Raw genomic sequence first — 23,460 nt, 5'->3', positions numbered from 1 at the left:
ACTGCATTTACCATGATGCCTTGGGGCTATTTTCCGCTTGAATGCAAGGCAGTGTGCTCCCTTTTTCTTTTTGGATGTCTAAATGACGGCTCCCGTGAGCCTCTTGCTGATGAGCACTGGCGATGCACCTGTGCGTCTACTGAGTTATACAAAAACCTGTGATGAAATTTGGCGGCATTTCAAGCGACCCCTTCAGTTACATACGCACTCTGCTGATGACGGCCGAGAGCCAGAAACACGTGTCCAGAGATACGGCACTCGCTGCACCTACCTTAGGTGAAAGACTTTCTACAGCGATACGGCACTTGCTGCACCTACTTAGGGTGAATAATTTTTTGAAAAATCCTCGCTATTTATATTTAAATGACTGCATTTACCATGATGCCTTGGGGCTATTTTCCGCTTGAATGCAAGGCAGTGTGCTACTTTTTTTCTTTTTGGATGTCTAAATGACGGCTCCCGTGAGCCTCTTGCTGACGAGCACTGGCGATGCACCTGTCCCCCTACTGAGTGGTACAAAAACCTGTGAAGACGTTTGGCGGCATTTCAAGCGACCTCTTCAGTTACATACGCTCTCTGCTGATGACGGCCGAAAGCCAGAAATACGTGTCCAGTGATACGGCACTCGCTGCACCTACCTTAGGTGAAAGACTTTGTACAGCGATACGGCACTTGCTGCACCTACCTAGGGTGAATAATTTTTTTAAAAATTTGCGCTATTTATATTTAAATGACTGCATTTACCATGATGCCTTGGGGCTATTTTCCTCTTGAATGCAAGGCAGTGTGCTCCCTTTTTCTTTTTGGATGTCTAAATGACGGCTCCCGTGAGCCTCTTGCTGATGAGCACTGGCGATGCACCTGTGCGCCTACTGAGTGGTACAAAAACCTGTGAAGACGTTTGGCGGCATTTCAAGCGACCCCTTCAGTTACATACGCTCTCTGCTGATGACGGCCGAGAGCCAGAAACACGTGTCCAGAGATACGGCACTCGCTGCACCTACCTTAGGTGAAAGACTTTCTACAGCGATTCGGCACTTGCTGCACCTACTTAGGGTGAATAATTTTTTGAAAAATCCTCGCTATTTATATTTAAATGACTGCATTTACCATGATGCCTTGGGGCTATTTTCCGCTTGAATGCAAGGCAGTGTGCTCCCTTTTTCTTTTTGGATGTCTAAATGAGGGCTCCCGTGAGCCTCTTGCTGACGAGCACTGGCGATGCACCTGTGCGCCTACTGAGTGGTACAAAAACCTTTGAAGACGTTTGGCGGCATTTCAAGCGACCCCTTCAGTTACATACGCTCTCAGCTGATGACGGCCGAAAGCCAGAAACATGTGTCCAGGGATACGGCACTCGCTGCACCTACCTTAGGTGAAAGACTTTCTACAGCGATACAGCACTTGCTGCACCTACTTAGGGTGAATAATTTTTTGAAAAATTCTCGCTATTTATATTTAAATGACTGCATTTACCATGATGCCTTGGGGCTATTTTCCTCTTGAATGCAAGGCAGTGTGCTCCCTTTTTCTTTTTGGATGTCTAAATGATGGCTCCCGTGAGCCTCTTGCTGACGAGCACTGGCGATGCACCTGTGCGCCTACTGAGTGGTACAAAAACCTGTGAAGACGTTTGGCGGCATTTCAAGCGACCCCTTCAGTTACATACGCTCTCTGCTGATGACGGCCGAAAGCCAGAAACACGTGTCCAGAGATACGTCACTCGCTGCACCTACATTAGGTGAAAGACTTTCTACAGCGATACGGCACTTGCTGCACTTACTTAGGGTGAATAATTTTTTGAAAAATTTGCGCTATTTATATTTAAATGACTGCATTTACCATGATGCCTTGGGGCTATTTTCCGCTTGAATGCAAGGCAGTGTGCTCCCTTTTTCTTTTTGGATGTCTAAATGACGGCTCCCGTGAGCCTCTAGCTGAAGAGCACTGGCGATGCACCTGTGCGCCTACTGAGTGGTACAAAAACCTGTGAAGATGTTTGGCGGCATTTCAAGCGACCCCTTCAGTTACATACGCTCTCTGCTGATGACGGCTGAAAGCCAGAAACACGTGTCTAGAGATATGGCACTCGCTGCACCTACCTTAGGTGAAAGACTTTCTACAGCGATACGGCACTTGCTGCACCTACTTAGGGTGAATAATTTTTTTGAAAAATTCTCCCTGTTTATATTTAAATGACTGCATTTACCATGATGCCTTGGGGCTATTTTCCGCTTGAATGCAAGGCAGTGTGCTCCCTTTTTCTTTTTGGATGTCTAAATGACGGCTCCCGTGAGCCTCTTGCTAACGAGCACTGGCGATGCACCTGTCCCCCTACTGAGTGGTACAAAAACCTGTGAAGACGTTTGGCGGCATTTCAAGCGACCCCTTCAGTTACATACGCTCTCTGCTGATGACAGCCGAAAGCCAGAAACACGTGTCCAGAGATACGGACCTCGCTGCACCTACCTTAGGTGAAAGACTTTCTACAGCGATACGGCACTTGCTGCACCTACTTAGGGTGAATAATTTTTTGAAAAATCCTCGCTATTTATATTTAAATGACTGCATTTACCATGATGCCTTGGGGCTATTGTCCGCTTGAATGCAAGGCAGTGTGCTCCCTTTTTCTTTTTGGATGTCTAAATGAGGGCTCCCGTGAGCCTCTTGCTGACGAGCACTGGCGATGCACCTGTGCGCCTACTGAGTGGTACAAAAACCTGTGAAGACATTTGGCGGCATTTCAAGCGACCCCTTCAGTTACATACGCTCTCAGCTGATGACGGCCGAAAGCCAGAAACATGTGTCCAGGGATACGGCACTCGCTGCACCTACCTTAGGTGAAAGACTTTCTACAGCGATACGGCACTTGCTGCACCTACTTAGGGTGAATAATTTTTTGAAAAATTCTCGCTATTTATATTTAAATGACTGCATTTACAATGATGCCTTGGGGCTATTTTCCTCTTGAATGCAAGGCAGTGTGCTCCCTTTTTCTTTTTGGATGTCTAAATGATGGCTCCCGTGAGCCTCTTGCTGACGAGCACTGGCGATGCACCTGTGCGCCTACTGAGTGGTACAAAAGCCTGTGAAGACGTTTGGCGGCATTTCAAGCGACCCCTTCAGTTACATACGCTCTCTGCTGATGACGGCCGAAAGCCAGAAACACGTGTCCAGAGATACAGCACTCGCTGCACCTACCTTAGGTGAAAAACTTTCTACAGCGATATGGCACTTGCTGCACCTACTTAGGGTGAATAATTTTTTACAAAATTCTCGCTATTTATATTTAAATGACTGCATTTAACATGATGCCTTGGGGCTATTTTCCGCTTGAATGCAAGGCAGTGTGCTCCCTTTTTCTTTTTGGATGTCTAAATGACGGCTCCCGTGAGCCTCTTGCTGACGAGCACTGGCGATGCACCTGTGCGCCTACTGAGTGGTACAAAAACCTGTGAAGACGTTTGGCGGCATTTCAAGCGACCCCTTCAGTTACATACGCTCTCTGCTGATGACGGCCGAAAGCCAGAAACACGTGTCCAGAGATACGGCACTCGCTGTACCTACCTTAGGTGAAAGACTTTCTACAGCGATACAGCACTTGCTGCACTTACTTAGGGTGAATAATTTTTTGAAAAATGTGCGCTATTTATATTTAAATGACTGCATTTACCATGATGCCTTGGGGCTATTTTCCGCTTGAATGCAAGGCAGTGTGCTCCCTTTTTCTTTTTGGATGTCTAAATGAGGGCTCCTGTGAGCCTCTTGCTGATGAGCACTGCGATGCACCTGTGCGCCTACTGAGTGGTACAAAAACCTGTGAAGACGTTTGGCGGCATTTCAAGCGACCACTTCAGTTACATACGCTCTCTGCTGATGATGGCCGAAAGCCAGAAACACGTGTCCAGAGATACGGCACTCGCTGCACCTACCTTAGGTGAAAGACTTTCTACAGCGATACGGCACTTGCTGCACTTACTTAGGGTGAATAATTTTTTGAAAAATTTGCGCTATTTATATTTAAATGACTGCATTTACCATGATGCCTTGGGGCTATTTTCAGCTTGAATGCAAGGCAGTGTGCTCCCTTTTTCTTTTTGGATGTCTAAATGACGGCTCCCGTGAGCCTCTAGCTGAAGAGCACTGGCGATGCACCTGTGCGCCTACTGAGTAGTACAAAAACCTGTGAAGACGTTTGGCGGCATTTCAAGCGACCCCTTCAGTTACATACGCTCTCTGCTGATGACTGCTGAAAGCCAGAAACACGTGTCTAGAGATATGGCACTCGCTGCACCTACCTTAGGTGAAAGACTTTCTACAGCGATACGGCACTTGCTGCACCTACTTAGGGAGAATAATTTTTTGAAAAATTCTCGCTGTTTATATTTAAATGACTGCATTTACCATGATGCCTTGGGGCTATTTTCCGCTTGAATGCAAGGCAGTGTGCTCCCTTTTTCTTTTTGGATGTCTAAATGACGGCTCCCGTGAGCCTCTTGCTAACGAGCACTGGCGATGCACCTGTCCCCCTACTGAGTGGTACAAAAACCTGTGAAGACGTTTGGCGGCATTTCAAGCGACCCCTTCAGTTACATACGCTCTCTGCTGATGACAGCCGAAAGCCAGAAACACGTGTCCAGAGATACGGACCTCGCTGCACCTACCTTAGGTGAAAGACTTTCTACAGCGATACGGCACTTGCTGCACCTAGTTAGGGTGAATAATTTTTTGAAAAATCCTCGCTATTTATATTTAAATGACTGCATTTACCATGATGCCTTGGGGCTATTGTCCGCTTGAATGCAAGGCAGTGTGCTCCCTTTTTCTTTTTGGATGTCTAAATGAGGGCTCCCGTGAGCCTCTTGCTGACGAGCACTGGCGATGCACCTGTGCGCCTACTGAGTGGTACAAAAACCTGTGAAGACATTTGGCGGCATTTCAAGCGACCCCTTCAGTTACATACGCTCTCAGCTGATGACGGCCGAAAGCCAGAAACATGTGTCCAGGGATACGGCACTCGCTGCACCTACCTTAGGTGAAAGACTTTCTACAGCGATACGGCACTTGCTGCACCTACTTAGGGTGAATAATTTTTTGAAAAATTCTCGCTATTTATATTTAAATGACTGCATTTACAATGATGCCTTGGGGCTATTTTCCTCTTGAATGCAAGGCAGTGTGCTCCCTTTTTCTTTTTGGATGTCTAAATGATGGCTCCCGTGAGCCTCTTGCTGACGAGCACTGGCGATGCACCTGTGCGCCTACTGAGTGGTACAAAAGCCTGTGAAGACGTTTGGCGGCATTTCAAGCGACCCCTTCAGTTACATACGCTCTCTGCTGATGACGGCCGAAAGCCAGAAACACGTGTCCAGAGATACAGCACTCGCTGCACCTACCTTAGGTGAAAAACTTTCTACAGCGATATGGCACTTGCTGCACCTACTTAGGGTGAATAATTTTTTACAAAATTCTCGCTATTTATATTTAAATGACTGCATTTAACATGATGCCTTGGGGCTATTTTCCGCTTGAATGCAAGGCAGTGTGCTCCCTTTTTCTTTTTGGATGTCTAAATGACGGCTCCCGTGAGCCTCTTGCTGACGAGCACTGGCGATGCACCTGTGCGCCTACTGAGTGGTACAAAAACCTGTGAAGACGTTTGGCGGCATTTCAAGCGACCCCTTCAGTTACATACGCTCTCTGCTGATGACGGCCGAAAGCCAGAAACACGTGTCCAGAGATACGGCACTCGCTGTACCTACCTTAGGTGAAAGACTTTCTACAGCGATACAGCACTTGCTGCACTTACTTAGGGTGAATAATTTTTTGAAAAATGTGCGCTATTTATATTTAAATGACTGCATTTACCATGATGCCTTGGGGCTATTTTCCGCTTGAATGCAAGGCAGTGTGCTCCCTTTTTCTTTTTGGATGTCTAAATGAGGGCTCCTGTGAGCCTCTTGCTGATGAGCACTGCGATGCACCTGTGCGCCTACTGAGTGGTACAAAAACCTGTGAAGACGTTTGGCGGCATTTCAAGCGACCACTTCAGTTACATACGCTCTCTGCTGATGATGGCCGAAAGCCAGAAACACGTGTCCAGAGATACGGCACTCGCTGCACCTACCTTAGGTGAAAGACTTTCTACAGCGATACGGCACTTGCTGCACTTACTTAGGGTGAATAATTTTTTGAAAAATTTGCGCTATTTATATTTAAATGACTGCATTTACCATGATGCCTTGGGGCTATTTTCAGCTTGAATGCAAGGCAGTGTGCTCCCTTTTTCTTTTTGGATGTCTAAATGACGGCTCCCGTGAGCCTCTAGCTGAAGAGCACTGGCGATGCACCTGTGCGCCTACTGAGTAGTACAAAAACCTGTGAAGACGTTTGGCGGCATTTCAAGCGACCCCTTCAGTTACATACGCTCTCTGCTGATGACTGCTGAAAGCCAGAAACACGTGTCTAGAGATATGGCACTCGCTGCACCTACCTTAGGTGAAAGACTTTCTACAGCGATACGGCACTTGCTGCACCTACTTAGGGAGAATAATTTTTTGAAAAATTCTCGCTGTTTATATTTAAATGACTGCATTTACCATGATGCCTTGGGGCTATTTTCCGCTTGAATGCAAGGCAGTGTGCTCCCTTTTTCTTTTTGGATGTCTAAATGACGGCTCCCATGAGCCTCTTGCTGATGAGCACTGGCGATGCACCTGTGCGCCTACTGAGTGGTACAAAAACCTGTGAAGACGTTTGGCGGCATTTCAAGCGACCCCTTCAGTTACATACGCTCTCTGCTGATGACGGCCGAGAGCCAGAAACACGTGTCCAAAGATACGGCACTCGCTGCACCTACCTTAGGTGAAAGACTTTCTACAGCGATACGGCACTTGCTGCACCTACTTAGGGTGAATAATTTTTTGAAAAATCCTCGCTATTTATATTTAAATGACTGCATTTACCATGATGCCTTGGGGCTATTTTCCGCTTGAATGCAAGGCAGTGTGCTACTTTTTTTCTTTTTGGATGTCTAAATGACGGCTCCCGTGAGCCTCTTGCTAACGAGCACTGGCGATGCACCTGTCCCCCTACTGAGTGGTACAAAAACCTGTGAAGACGTTTGGCGGCATTTCAAGCGACCCCTTCAGTTACATACGCTCTCTGCTGATGACGGCCGAAAGCCAGAAACACGTGTCCAGAGACACGGCACTCGCTGCACCTACCTTAGGTGAAAGACTTTATACAGCGATACGGCACTTGCTGCACCTACTTAGGGTGAATAATTTTTTAAAAAATTTGCGTTATTTATATTTAAATGACTGCATTTACCATGATGCCTTGGGGCTATTGTCCGCTTGAATGCAAGGCAGTGTGCTCCCTTTTTCTTTTTGGATGTCTAAATGAGGGCTCCCGTGAGCCTCTTGCTGACGAGCACTGGCGATGCACCTGTGCGCCTACTGAGTGGTACAAAAACCTGTGAAGACGTTTGGCGGCATTTCAAGCGACCCCTTCAGTTACATACGCTCTCAGCTGATGACGGCCGAAAGCCAGAAACATGTGTCCAGGGATACGGCACTCGCTGCACCTACCTTAGGTGAAAGACTTTCTACAGCGATACGGCACTTGCTGCACCTACTTAGGGTGAATAATTTTTTTTTAAATTCTCGCTATTTATATTTAAATGACTGCATTTAACATGATGCCTTGGGGCTATTTTCCGCTTGAATGCAAGGCAGTGTGCTCCCTTTTTCTTTTTGGATGTCTAAATGACAGCTCCCCTGAGCCTCTTGCTGACGAGCACTGGCGATGCACCTGTGCGCCTACTGAGTGGTACAAAAACCTGTGAAGACGTTTGGCGGCATTTCAAGCGACCCCTTCAGTTACATACGCTCTCTGCTGATGACGGCCGAAAGCCAGAAACACGTGCCCAGAGATACGGCACTCGCTGCACCTACCTTAGGTGAAAGACTTTCTACAGCGATACGGCACTTGCTGCACCTACTTAGGGTGAATAATTTTTTGAAAAATTTGCGCTATTTATATTTAAATGACTGCATTTACCATGATGCCTTGGGGCTATTTTCCGCTTGAATGCAAGGCAGTGTGCTCCCTTTTTCTTTTTGGATGTCTAAATGACGGCTCCCGTGAGCCTCTTGCTGATGAGCACTGGCGATGCACCTGTGCGCCTTCTGAGTGATACAAAAACCTGTGAAGAAGTTTGGCGGCATTTCAAGCGACCCCTTCAGTTACATACGCACTCTGCTGATGACGGCCGAGAGCCAGAAACACGTGTCCAGAGATACGGCACTCGCTGCACCTACCTTAGGTGAAAGACTTTCTACAGCGATACGGCACTTGCTGCACCTACTTAGGGTGAATAATTTTTTGAAAAATCCTCGCTATTTATATTTAAATGACTGCATTTACCATGATGCCTTGGGGCTATTTTCAGCTTGAATGCAAGGCAGTGTGCTACTTTTTTTCTTTTTGGATGTCTAAATGACGGCTCCCGTGAGCCTCTTGCTGACGAGCACTGGCGATGCACCTGTGCACCTACTGAGTGGTACAAAAACCTGTGAAGACGTTTGGCGGCATTTCAAGCGACCCCTTCAGTTACATACGCTCTCTGCTGATGACGGCCGAAAGCCAGAAACACGTGTCCAGAGATACGGCACTCGCAGCACCTACCTTAGGTGAAAGACTTTCTACAGCGATACGGCACTTGCTGCACCTACTTAGGGTGAATAATTTTTTGAAAAATTCTCGCTATTTATATTTAAAAGACTGCATTTACCATGATGCCTTGGGGCTATTTTCTGCTTGAATGCAAGGCAGTGTGCTCCCTTTTTCTTTTTGGATGTCTAAATAACGGCTCCCGTGAACCTTTTGCTGACGAGCACTGGCGATGCACCTGTGCACCTTCTGAGTGGTACAAAAACCTGTGAAGACGTTTGGCGGCATTTCAAGCGACCCCTTCAGTTACATACGCTCTCTGCTGATGACGGCCGAAAGCCAGAAACACGTGCCCAGAGATACGGCACTCGCTGCACCTACCTTAGGTGAAAGACTTTCTACAGCGATACGGCACTTGCTGCACCTACTTAGGGTGAATAATTTTTTGAAAAATTTGCGCTATTTATATTTAAATGACTGCATTTACCATGATGCCTTGGGGCTATTTTCCGCTTGAATGCAAGGCAGTGTGCTCCCTTTTTCTTTTTGGATGTCTAAATGACGGCTCCCGTGAGCCTCTTGCTGATGAGCACTGGCGATGCACCTGTGCGCCTACTGAGTGATACAAAAACCTGTGAAGAAGTTTGGCGGCATTTCAAGCGACCCCTTTAGTTACATACGCACTCTGCTGATGACGGCCGAGAGCCAGAAACACGTGTCCAGAGATACGGCACTCGCTGCACCTACCTTAGGTGAAAGACTTTCTACAGCGATACGGCACTTGCTGCACCTACTTAGGGTGAATAATTTTTTGAAAAATCCTCGCTATTTATATTTAAATGACTGCATTTACCATGATGCCTTGGGGCTATTTTCAGCTTGAATGCAAGGCAGTGTGCTACTTTTTTTCTTTTTGGATGTCTAAATGACGGCTCCCGTGAGCCTCTTGCTGACGAGCACTGGCGATGCACCTGTCCCCCTACTGAGTGGTACAAAAACCTGTGAAGACGTTTGGCGGCATTTCAAGCGACCCCTTCAGTTACATACGCTCTCTGCTGATGACGGCCGAAAGCCAGAAACACGTGTCCAGAGATACGGCACTCGCAGCACCTACCTTAGGTGAAAGACTTTGTACAGCGATACGGCACTTGCTGCACCTACCTAGGGTGAATAATTTTTTTAAAAATTTGCGCTATTTATATTTAAATGACTGCATTTACCATGATGCCTTGGGGCTATTTTCCGCTTGAATGCAAGGCAGTGTGCTCCCTTTTTCTTTTTGGATGTCTAAATGACGGTACCCGTGAGCCTCTTGCTGACGAGCACTGGCGATGTACCTGTGCGCCTACTGAGTGGTACAAAAACCTGTGAAGACGTTTGGCGGCATTTCAAGCGACCCCTTCAGTTACATACGCTCTCTGCTGATGACGGCCGAAAGCCAGAAACACGTGCCCAGAGATACGGCACTCGCTGCACCTACCTTAGGTGAAAGACTTTCTACAGCGATACGGCACTTGCTGCACCTACTTAGGGTGAATAATTTTTTGAAAAATTTGCGCTATTTATATTTAAATGACTGCATTTACCATGATGCCTTGGGGCTATTTTCCGCTTGAATGCAAGGCAGTGTGCTCCCTTTTTCTTTTTGGATGTCTAAATGACGGCTCCCGTGAGCCTCTTGCTGATGAGCACTGGCGATGCACCTGTGCGTCTACTGAGTTATACAAAAACCTGTGATGAAATTTGGCGGCATTTCAAGCGACCCCTTCAGTTACATACGCACTCTGCTGATGACGGCCGAGAGCCAGAAACACGTGTCCAGAGATACGGCACTCGCTGCACCTACCTTAGGTGAAAGACTTTCTACAGCGATACGGCACTTGCTGCACCTACTTAGGGTGAATAATTTTTTGAAAAATCCTCGCTATTTATATTTAAATGACTGCATTTACCATGATGCCTTGGGGCTATTTTCCGCTTGAATGCAAGGCAGTGTGCTACTTTTTTTCTTTTTGGATGTCTAAATGACGGCTCCCGTGAGCCTCTTGCTGACGAGCACTGGCGATGCACCTGTCCCCCTACTGAGTGGTACAAAAACCTGTGAAGACGTTTGGCGGCATTTCAAGCGACCTCTTCAGTTACATACGCTCTCTGCTGATGACGGCCGAAAGCCAGAAATACGTGTCCAGTGATACGGCACTCGCTGCACCTACCTTAGGTGAAAGACTTTGTACAGCGATACGGCACTTGCTGCACCTACCTAGGGTGAATAATTTTTTTAAAAATTTGCGCTATTTATATTTAAATGACTGCATTTACCATGATGCCTTGGGGCTATTTTCCTCTTGAATGCAAGGCAGTGTGCTCCCTTTTTCTTTTTGGATGTCTAAATGACGGCTCCCGTGAGCCTCTTGCTGATGAGCACTGGCGATGCACCTGTGCGCCTACTGAGTGGTACAAAAACCTGTGAAGACGTTTGGCGGCATTTCAAGCGACCCCTTCAGTTACATACGCTCTCTGCTGATGACGGCCGAGAGCCAGAAACACGTGTCCAGAGATACGGCACTCGCTGCACCTACCTTAGGTGAAAGACTTTCTACAGCGATTCGGCACTTGCTGCACCTACTTAGGGTGAATAATTTTTTGAAAAATCCTCGCTATTTATATTTAAATGACTGCATTTACCATGATGCCTTGGGGCTATTTTCCGCTTGAATGCAAGGCAGTGTGCTCCCTTTTTCTTTTTGGATGTCTAAATGAGGGCTCCCGTGAGCCTCTTGCTGACGAGCACTGGCGATGCACCTGTGCGCCTACTGAGTGGTACAAAAACCTTTGAAGACGTTTGGCGGCATTTCAAGCGACCCCTTCAGTTACATACGCTCTCAGCTGATGACGGCCGAAAGCCAGAAACATGTGTCCAGGGATACGGCACTCGCTGCACCTACCTTAGGTGAAAGACTTTCTACAGCGATACAGCACTTGCTGCACCTACTTAGGGTGAATAATTTTTTGAAAAATTCTCGCTATTTATATTTAAATGACTGCATTTACCATGATGCCTTGGGGCTATTTTCCTCTTGAATGCAAGGCAGTGTGCTCCCTTTTTCTTTTTGGATGTCTAAATGATGGCTCCCGTGAGCCTCTTGCTGACGAGCACTGGCGATGCACCTGTGCGCCTACTGAGTGGTACAAAAACCTGTGAAGACGTTTGGCGGCATTTCAAGCGACCCCTTCAGTTACATACGCTCTCTGCTGATGACGGCCGAAAGCCAGAAACACGTGTCCAGAGATACGTCACTCGCTGCACCTACCTTAGGTGAAAGACTTTCTACAGCGATACGGCACTTGCTGCACTTACTTAGGGTGAATAATTTTTTGAAAAATTTGCGCTATTTATATTTAAATGACTGCATTTACCATGATGCCTTGGGGCTATTTTCCGCTTGAATGCAAGGCAGTGTGCTCCCTTTTTCTTTTTGGATGTCTAAATGACGGCTCCCGTGAGCCTCTAGCTGAAGAGCACTGGCGATGCACCTGTGCGCCTACTGAGTGGTACAAAAACCTGTGAAGATGTTTGGCGGCATTTCAAGCGACCCCTTCAGTTACATACGCTCTCTGCTGATGACGGCTGAAAGCCAGAAACACGTTTCTAGAGATATGGCACTCGCTGCACCTACCTTAGGTGAAAGACTTTCTACAGCGATACGGCACTTGCTGCACCTACTTAGGGTGAATAATTTTTTTGAAAAATTCTCCCTGTTTATATTTAAATGACTGCATTTACCATGATGCCTTGGGGCTATTTTCCGCTTGAATGCAAGGCAGTGTGCTCCCTTTTTCTTTTTGGATGTCTAAATGACGGCTCCCGTGAGCCTCTTGCTAACGAGCACTGGCGATGCACCTGTCCCCCTACTGAGTGGTACAAAAACCTGTGAAGACGTTTGGCGGCATTTCAAGCGACCCCTTCAGTTACATACGCTCTCTGCTGATGACAGCCGAAAGCCAGAAACACGTGTCCAGAGATACGGACCTCGCTGCACCTACCTTAGGTGAAAGACTTTCTACAGCGATACGGCACTTGCTGCACCTACTTAGGGTGAATAATTTTTTGAAAAATCCTCGCTATTTATATTTAAATGACTGCATTTACCATGATGCCTTGGGGCTATTGTCCGCTTGAATGCAAGGCAGTGTGCTCCCTTTTTCTTTTTGGATGTCTAAATGAGGGCTCCCGTGAGCCTCTTGCTGACGAGCACTGGCGATGCACCTGTGCGCCTACTGAGTGGTACAAAAACCTGTGAAGACATTTGGCGGCATTTCAAGCGACCCCTTCAGTTACATACGCTCTCAGCTGATGACGGCCGAAAGCCAGAAACATGTGTCCAGGGATACGGCACTCGCTGCACCTACCTTAGGTGAAAGACTTTCTACAGCGATACGGCACTTGCTGCACCTACTTAGGGTGAATAATTTTTTGAAAAATTCTCGCTATTTATATTTAAATGACTGCATTTACAATGATGCCTTGGGGCTATTTTCCTCTTGAATGCAAGGCAGTGTGCTCCCTTTTTCTTTTTGGATGTCTAAATGATGGCTCCCGTGAGCCTCTTGCTGACGAGCACTGGCGATGCACCTGTGCGCCTACTGAGTGGTACAAAAGCCTGTGAAGACGTTTGGCGGCATTTCAAGCGACCCCTTCAGTTACATACGCTCTCTGCTGATGACGGCCGAAAGCCAGAAACACGTGTCCAGAGATACAGCACTCGCTGCACCTACCTTAGGTGAAAAACTTTCTACAGCGATATGGCACTTGCTGCACCTACTTAGGGTGAATAATTTTTTACAAAATTCTCGCTATTTATATTTAAATGACTGCATTTAACATGATGCCTTGGGGCTATTTTCCGCTTGAATGCAAGGCAGTGTGCTCCCTTTTTCTTTTTGGATGTCTAAATGACGGCTCCCGTGAGCCTCTTGCTGACGAGCACTGGCGATGCACCTGTGCGCCTACTGAGTGGTACAAAAACCTGTGAAGACGTTTGGCGGCATTTCAAGCGACCCCTTCAGTTACATACGCTCTCTGCTGATGACGGCCGAAAGCCAGAAACACGTGTCCAGAGATACGGCACTCGCTGTACCTACCTTAGGTGAAAGACTTTCTACAGCGATACAGCACTTGCTGCACTTACTTAGGGTGAATAATTTTTTGAAAAATGTGCGCTATTTATATTTAAATGACTGCATTTACCATGATGCCTTGGGGCTATTTTCCGCTTGAATGCAAGGCAGTGTGCTCCCTTTTTCTTTTTGGATGTCTAAATGAGGGCTCCTGTGAGCCTCTTGCTGATGAGCACTGCGATGCACCTGTGCGCCTACTGAGTGGTACAAAAACCTGTGAAGACGTTTGGCGGCATTTCAAGCGACCACTTCAGTTACATACGCTCTCTGCTGATGATGGCCGAAAGCCAGAAACACGTGTCCAGAGATACGGCACTCGCTGCACCTACCTTAGGTGAAAGACTTTCTACAGCGATACGGCACTTGCTGCACTTACTTAGGGTGAATAATTTTTTGAAAAATTTGCGCTATTTATATTTAAATGACTGCATTTACCATGATGCCTTGGGGCTATTTTCAGCTTGAATGCAAGGCAGTGTGCTCCCTTTTTCTTTTTGGATGTCTAAATGACGGCTCCCGTGAGCCTCTAGCTGAAGAGCACTGGCGATGCACCTGTGCGCCTACTGAGTAGTACAAAAACCTGTGAAGACGTTTGGCGGCATTTCAAGCGACCCCTTCAGTTACATACGCTCTCTGCTGATGACTGCTGAAAGCCAGAAACACGTGTCTAGAGATATGGCACTCGCTGCACCTACCTTAGGTGAAAGACTTTCTACAGCGATACGGCACTTGCTGCACCTACTTAGGGAGAATAATTTTTTGAAAAATTCTCGCTGTTTATATTTAAATGACTGCATTTACCATGATGCCTTGGGGCTATTTTCCGCTTGAATGCAAGGCAGTGTGCTCCCTTTTTCTTTTTGGATGTCTAAATGACGGCTCCCGTGAGCCTCTTGCTAACGAGCACTGGCGATGCACCTGTCCCCCTACTGAGTGGTACAAAAACCTGTGAAGACGTTTGGCGGCATTTCAAGCGACCCCTTCAGTTACATACGCTCTCTGCTGATGACAGCCGAAAGCCAGAAACACGTGTCCAGAGATACGGACCTCGCTGCACCTACCTTAGGTGAAAGACTTTCTACAGCGATACGGCACTTGCTGCACCTACTTAGGGTGAATAATTTTTTGAAAAATCCTCGCTATTTATATTTAAATGACTGCATTTACCATGATGCCTTGGGGCTATTGTCCGCTTGAATGCAAGGCAGTGTGCTCCCTTTTTCTTTTTGGATGTCTAAATGAGGGCTCCCGTGAGCCTCTTGCTGACGAGCACTGGCGATGCACCTGTGCGCCTACTGAGTGGTACAAAAACCTGTGAAGACATTTGGCGGCATTTCAAGCGACCCCTTCAGTTACATACGCTCTCAGCTGATGACGGCCGAAAGCCAGAAACATGTGTCCAGGGATACGGCACTCGCTGCACCTACCTTAGGTGAAAGACTTTCTACAGCGATACGGCACTTGCTGCACCTACTTAGGGTGAATAATTTTTTGAAAAATTCTCGCTATTTATATTTAAATGACTGCATTTACAATGATGCCTTGGGGCTATTTTCCTCTTGAATGCAAGGCAGTGTGCTCCCTTTTTCTTTTTGGATGTCTAAATGATGGCTCCCGTGAGCCTCTTGCTGACGAGCACTGGCGATGCACCTGTGCGCCTACTGAGTGGTACAAAAGCCTGTGAAGACGTTTGGCGGCATTTCAAGCGACCCCTTCAGTTACATACGCTCTCTGCTGATGACGGCCGAAAGCCAGAAACACGTGTCCAGAGATACAGCACTCGCTGCACCTACCTTAGGTGAAAAACTTTCTACAGCGATATGGCACTTGCTGCACCTACTTAGGGTGAATAATTTTTTACAAAATTCTCGCTATTTATATTTAAATGACTGCATTTAACATGATGCCTTGGGGCTATTTTCCGCTTGAATGCAAGGCAGTGTGCTCCCTTTTTCTTTTTGGATGTCTAAATGACGGCTCCCGTGAGCCTCTTGCTGACGAGCACTGGCGATGCACCTGTGCGCCTACTGAGTGGTACAAAAACCTGTGAAGACGTTTGGCGGCATTTCAAGCGACCCCTTCAGTTACATACGCTCTCTGCTGATGACGGCCGAAAGCCAGAAACACGTGTCCAGAGATACGGCACTCGCTGTACCTACCTTAGGTGAAAGACTTTCTACAGCGATACAGCACTTGCTGCACTTACTTAGGGTGAATAATTTTTTGAAAAATGTGCGCTATTTATATTTAAATGACTGCATTTACCATGATGCCTTGGGGCTATTTTCCGCTTGAATGCAAGGCAGTGTGCTCCCTTTTTCTTTTTGGATGTCTAAATGAGGGCTCCTGTGAGCCTCTTGCTGATGAGCACTGCGATGCACCTGTGCGCCTACTGAGTGGTACAAAAACCTGTGAAGACGTTTGGCGGCATTTCAAGCGACCACTTCAGTTACATACGCTCTCTGCTGATGATGGCCGAAAGCCAGAAACACGTGTCCAGAGATACGGCACTCGCTGCACCTACCTTAGGTGAAAGACTTTCTACAGCGATACGGCACTTGCTGCACTTACTTAGGGTGAATAATTTTTTGAAAAATGTGCGCTATTTATATTTAAATGACTGCATTTACCATGATGCCTTGGGGCTATTTTCAGCTTGAATGCAAGGCAGTGTGCTCCCTTTTTCTTTTTGGATGTCTAAATGACGGCTCCCGTGAGCCTCTAGCTGAAGAGCACTGGCGATGCACCTGTGCGCCTACTGAGTAGTACAAAAACCTGTGAAGACGTTTGGCGGCATTTCAAGCGACCCCTTCAGTTACATACGCTCTCTGCTGATGACTGCTGAAAGCCAGAAACACGTGTCTAGAGATATGGCACTCGCTGCACCTACCTTAGGTGAAAGACTTTCTACAGCGATACGGCACTTGCTGCACCTACTTAGGGAGAATAATTTTTTGAAAAATTCTCGCTGTTTATATTTAAATGACTGCATTTACCATGATGCCTTGGGGCTATTTTCCGCTTGAATGCAAGGCAGTGTGCTCCCTTTTTCTTTTTGGATGTCTAAATGACGGCTCCCATGAGCCTCTTGCTGATGAGCACTGGCGATGCACCTGTGCGCCTACTGAGTGGTACAAAAACCTGTGAAGACGTTTGGCGGCATTTCAAGCGACCCCTTCAGTTACATACGCTCTCTGCTGATGACGGCCGAGAGCCAGAAACACGTGTCCAAAGATACGGCACTCGCTGCACCTACCTTAGGTGAAAGACTTTCTACAGCGATACGGCACTTGCTGCACCTACTTAGGGTGAATAATTTTTTGAAAAATCCTCGCTATTTATATTTAAATGACTGCATTTACCATGATGCCTTGGGGCTATTTTCCGCTTGAATGCAAGGCAGTGTGCTACTTTTTTTCTTTTTGGATGTCTAAATGACGGCTCCCGTGAGCCTCTTGCTAACGAGCACTGGCGATGCACCTGTCCCCCTACTGAGTGGTACAAAAACCTGTGAAGACGTTTGGCGGCATTTCAAGCGACCCCTTCAGTTACATACGCTCTCTGCTGATGACGGCCGAAAGCCAGAAACACGTGTCCAGAGACACGGCACTCGCTGCACCTACCTTAGGTGAAAGACTTTATACAGCGATACGGCACTTGCTGCACCTACTTAGGGTGAATAATTTTTTAAAAAATTTGCGTTATTTATATTTAAATGACTGCATTTACCATGATGCCTTGGGGCTATTGTCCGCTTGAATGCAAGGCAGTGTGCTCCCTTTTTCTTTTTGGATGTCTAAATGAGGGCTCCCGTGAGCCTCTTGCTGACGAGCACTGGCGATGCACCTGTGCGCCTACTGAGTGGTACAAAAACCTGTGAAGACGTTTGGCGGCATTTCAAGCGACCCCTTCAGTTACATACGCTCTCAGCTGATGACGGCCGAAAGCCAGAAACATGTGTCCAGGGATACGGCACTCGCTGCACCTACCTTAGGTGAAAGACTTTCTACAGCGATACGGCACTTGCTGCACCTACTTAGGGTGAATAATTTTTTTTTAAATTCTCGCTATTTATATTTAAATGACTGCATTTAACATGATGCCTTGGGGCTATTTTCCGCTTGAATGCAAGGCAGTGTGCTCCCTTTTTCTTTTTGGATGTCTAAATGACAGCTCCCCTGAGCCTCTTGCTGACGAGCACTGGCGATGCACCTGTGCGCCTACTGAGTGGTACAAAAACCTGTGAAGACGTTTGGCGGCATTTCAAGCGACCCCTTCAGTTACATACGCTCTCTGCTGATGACGGCCGAAAGCCAGAAACACGTGCCCAGAGATACGGCACTCGCTGCACCTACCTTAGGTGAAAGACTTTCTACAGCGATACGGCACTTGCTGCACCTACTTAGGGTGAATAATTTTTTGAAAAATGTGCGCTATTTATATTTAAATGACTGCATTTACCATGATGCCTTGGGGCTATTTTCCGCTTGAATGCAAGGCAGTGTGCTCCCTTTTTCTTTTTGGATGTCTAAATGACGGCTCCCGTGAGCCTCTTGCTGATGAGCACTGGCGATGCACCTGTGCGCCTTCTGAGTGATACAAAAACCTGTGAAGAAGTTTGGCGGCATTTCAAGCGACCCCTTCAGTTACATACGCACTCTGCTGATGACGGCCGAGAGCCAGAAACACGTGTCCAGAGATACGGCACTCGCTGCACCTACCTTAGGTGAAAGACTTTCTACAGCGATACGGCACTTGCTGCACCTACTTAGGGTGAATAATTTTTTGAAAAATCCTCGCTATTTATATTTAAATGACTGCATTTACCATGATGCCTTGGGGCTATTTTCAGCTTGAATGCAAGGCAGTGTGCTACTTTTTTTCTTTTTGGATGTCTAAATGACGGCTCCCGTGAGCCTCTTGCTGACGAGCACTGGCGATGCACCTGTGCACCTACTGAGTGGTACAAAAACCTGTGAAGACGTTTGGCGGCATTTCAAGCGACCCCTTCAGTTACATACGCTCTCTGCTGATGACGGCCGAAAGCCAGAAACACGTGTCCAGAGATACGGCACTCGCAGCACCTACCTTAGGTGAAAGACTTTCTACAGCGATACGGCACTTGCTGCACCTACTTAGGGTGAATAATTTTTTGAAAAATTCTCGCTATTTATATTTAAAAGACTGCATTTACCATGATGCCTTGGGGCTATTTTCTGCTTGAATGCAAGGCAGTGTGCTCCCTTTTTCTTTTTGGATGTCTAAATAACGGCTCCCGTGAACCTTTTGCTGACGAGCACTGGCGATGCACCTGTGCACCTTCTGAGTGGTACAAAAACCTGTGAAGACGTTTGGCGGCATTTCAAGCGACCCCTTCAGTTACATACGCTCTCTGCTGATGACGGCCGAAAGCCAGAAACACGTGCCCAGAGATACGGCACTCGCTGCACCTACCTTAGGTGAAAGACTTTCTACAGCGATACGGCACTTGCTGCACCTACTTAGGGTGAATAATTTTTTGAAAAATTTGCGCTATTTATATTTAAATGACTGCATTTACCATGATGCCTTGGGGCTATTTTCCGCTTGAATGCAAGGCAGTGTGCTCCCTTTTTCTTTTTGGATGTCTAAATGACGGCTCCCGTGAGGTTCTTGCTGATGAGCACTGGCGATGCACCTGTGCGCCTACTGAGTGATACAAAAACCTGTGAAGAAGTTTGGCGGCATTTCAAGCGACCCCTTTAGTTACATACGCACTCTGCTGATGACGGCCGAGAGCCAGAAACACGTGTCCAGAGATACGGCACTCGCTGCACCTACCTTAGGTGAAAGACTTTCTACAGCGATACGGCACTTGCTGCACCTACTTAGGGTGAATAATTTTTTGAAAAATTCTCGCTATTTATATTTAAATGACTGCATTTACCATGATGCCTTGGGGCTATTTTCAGCTTGAATGCAAGGCAGTGTGCTACTTTTTTTCTTTTTGGATGTCTAAATGACGGCTCCCGTGAGCCTCTTGCTGACGAGCACTGGCGATGCACCTGTCCCCCTACTGAGTGGTACAAAAACCTGTGAAGACGTTTGGCGGCATTTCAAGCGACCCCTTCAGTTACATACGCTCTCTGCTGATGACGGCCGAAAGCCAGAAACACGTGTCCAGAGATACGGCACTCGCAGCACCTACCTTAGGTGAAAGACTTTGTACAGCGATACGGCACTTGCTGCACCTACCTAGGGTGAATAATTTTTTAAAAAATTTGCGCTATTTATATTTAAATGACTGCATTTACCATGATGCCTTGGGGCTATTTTCCGCTTGAATGCAAGGCAGTGTGCTCCCTTTTTCTTTTTGGATGTCTAAATGACGGCTCCCGTGAGCCTCTTGCTGACGAGCACTGGCGATGCACCTGTGCGCCTACTGAGTGGTACAAAAACCTGTGAAGACGATTGGCGGCATTTCAAGCGACCCCTTCAGTTACATACGCTCTCAGCTGATGACGGCCGAAAGCCAGAAACATGTGTTCAGGGATACGGCACTCGCTGCACCTACCTTAGGTGAAAGACTTTCTACAGCGATACAGCACTTGCTGCACCTACTTAGGGTGAATAATTTTTTGAAAAATCCTCGCTATTTATATTTAAATGACTGCATTTACCATGATGCCTTGGGGCTATTTTCCTCTTGAATGCAAGGCAGTGTGCTCCCTTTTTCTTTTTGGATGTCTAAATGACGGCTCCCGTGAGCCTCTTGCTGACGAGCACTGGCGATGCACCTGTGCACCTTCTGAGTGGTACAAAAACCTGTGAAGACGTTTGGCGGCATTTCAAGCGACCCCTTCAGTTACATACGCTCTCTGCTGATGACGGCCGAAAGCCAGAAACACGTGTCCAGAGATACGGCACTCGCTGCACCTACCTTAGGTGAAAGACTTTCTACAGCGATACGGCACTTGCTGCACCTACTTAGGGTGAATCATTTTTTGAAAAATTCTCGCTATTTATATTTAAATGACTGCATTCACCATGATGCCTTGGGGCTATTTTCTGCTTGAATGCAAGGCAGTGTGCTCCCTTTTTCTTTTTGGATGTCTAAATGACGGCTCCCGTGAGCCTCTTGCTGACGAGCACTGGCGATGCACCTGTGCACCTTCTGAGTGGTACAAAAACCTGTGAAGACGTTTGGCGGCATTTCAAGCGACCCCTTCAGTTACATACGCTCTCTGCTGATGACGGCCGAAAGCCAGAAACACGTGTCCAGAGATACGGCACTCGCTGCACCTACCTTAGGTGAAAGACTTTCTACAGCGATACGGCACTTGCTGCACCTACTTAGTGTGAATAATTTTTTGAAAAATTCTCGCTATTTATATTTAAATGACTGCATTCACCATGATGCCTTGGGGCTATTTTCTGCCTGAATGCAAGGCAGTGTGCTCCATTTTTTTTTTTTGGATGTCTAAATGACGGCTCCCGTGAGCCTCTTGCTGACGAGCACTGGCGATGCACCTGTGCGCCTACTGGGTGGTACAAAAACCTGTGAAGACGTTTGGCGGCATTTCAAGCGACCCCTTCAGTTACATACGCTCTCTGCTGATGACGGCCGAAAGCCAGAAACACGTGCCCAGAGATACGGCACTCGCTGCACCTACCTTAGGTGAAAGACTTTCTACAGCGATACGGCACTTGCTGCACCTACTTAGGGTGAATAATTTTTTGAAAAATTTGCGCTATTTATATTTAAATGACTGCATTTACCATGATGCCTTGGGGCTATTTTCCGCTTGAATGCAAGGCAGTGTGCTCCCTTTTTCTTTTTGGATGTCTAAATGACGGCTCCAGTGAGCCTCTTGCTGATGAGCACTGGCGATGCACCTGTGCGTCTACTGAGTGATACAAAAACCTGTGATGAAATTTGGCGGCATTTCAAGCGACCCCTTCAGTTACATACGCACTCTGCTGATGACGGCCGAGAGCCAGAAACACGTGTCCAGAGATACGGCACTCGCTGCACCTACCTTAGGTGAATGACTTTCTACAGCGATACGGCACTTGCTGCACCTACTTAGGGTGAATAATTTTTTGAAAAATCCTCGCTATTTATATTTAAATGACTGCATTTACCATGATGCCTTGGGGCTATTTTCCGCTTGAATGCAAGGCAGTGTGCTACTTTTTTTCTTTTTGGATGTCTAAATGACGGCTCCCGTGAGCCTCTTGCTGACGAGCACTGGCGATGCACCTGTCCCCCTACTGAGTGGTACAAAAACCTGTGAAGACGTTTGGCGGCATTTCAAGCGACCTCTTCAGTTACATACGCTCTCTGCTGATGACGGCCGAAAGCCAGAAACACGTGTCCAGAGATACGGCACTCGCTGCACCTACCTTAGGTGAAAGACTTTGTACAGCGATACGGCACTTGCTGCACCTACCTAGGGTGAATAATTTTTTTTAAAATTTGCGCTATTTATATTTAAATGACTGCATTTACCATGATGCCTTGGGGCTATTTTCCTCTTGAATGCAAGGCAGTGTGCTCCCTTTTTCTTTTTGGATGTCTAAATGACGTCTCCCGTGAGCCTCTTGCTGATGAGCACTGGCGATGCACCTGTGCGCCTACTGAGTGGTACAAAAACCTGTGAAGACGTTTGGCGGCATTTCAAGCGACCCCTTCAGTTACATACGCTCTCTGCTGATGACGGCCGAGAGCCAGAAACACGTGTCCAGAGATACGGCACTCGCTGCACCTACCTTAGGTGAAAGACTTTCTACAGCGATACGGCACTTGCTGCACCTACTTAGGGTGAATAATTTTTTGAAAAATCCTCGCTATTTATATTTAAATGACTGCATTTACCATGATGCCTTGGGGCTATTTTCCGCTTGAATGCAAGGCAGTGTGCTCCCTTTTTCTTTTTGGATGTCTAAATGAGGGCTCCCGTGAGCCTCTTGCTGACGAGCACTGGCGATGCACCTGTGCGCCTACTGAGTGGTACAAAAACCTTTGAAGACGTTTGGCGGCATTTCAAGCGACCCCTTCAGTTACATACGCTCTCAGCTGATGACGGCCGAAAGCCAGAAACATGTGTCCAGGGATACGGCACTCGCTGCACCTACCTTAGGTGAAAGACTTTCTACAGCGATACAGCACTTGCTGCACCTACTTAGGGTGAATAATTTTTTGAAAAATTCTCGCTATTTATATTTAAATGACTGCATTTACCATGATGCCTTGGGGCTATTTTCCTCTTGAATGCAAGGCAGTGTGCTCCCTTTTTCTTTTTGGATGTCTAAATGATGGCTCCCGTGAGCCTCTTGCTGACGAGCACTGGCGATGCACCTGTGCGCCTACTGAGTGGTACAAAAACCTGTGAAGACGTTTGGCGGCATTTCAAGCGACCCCTTCAGTTACATACGCTCTCTGCTGATGACGGCCGAAAGCCAGAAACACGTGTCCAGAGATACGGCACTCGCTGCACCTACCTTAGGTGAAAGACTTTCTACAGCGATACGGCACTTGCTGCACTTACTTAGGGTGAATAATTTTTTGAAAAATTTGCGCTATTTATATTTAAATGACTGCCTTTACCATGATGCCTTGGGGCT

This window comes from Pleurodeles waltl, chromosome 10, assembly GCF_031143425.1.
Source record: "Pleurodeles waltl isolate 20211129_DDA chromosome 10, aPleWal1.hap1.20221129, whole genome shotgun sequence".
NCBI classification, from domain to species: domain Eukaryota; kingdom Metazoa; phylum Chordata; class Amphibia; order Caudata; family Salamandridae; genus Pleurodeles; species Pleurodeles waltl.
Note: the sequence above shows the minus strand (reverse complement) of the source record.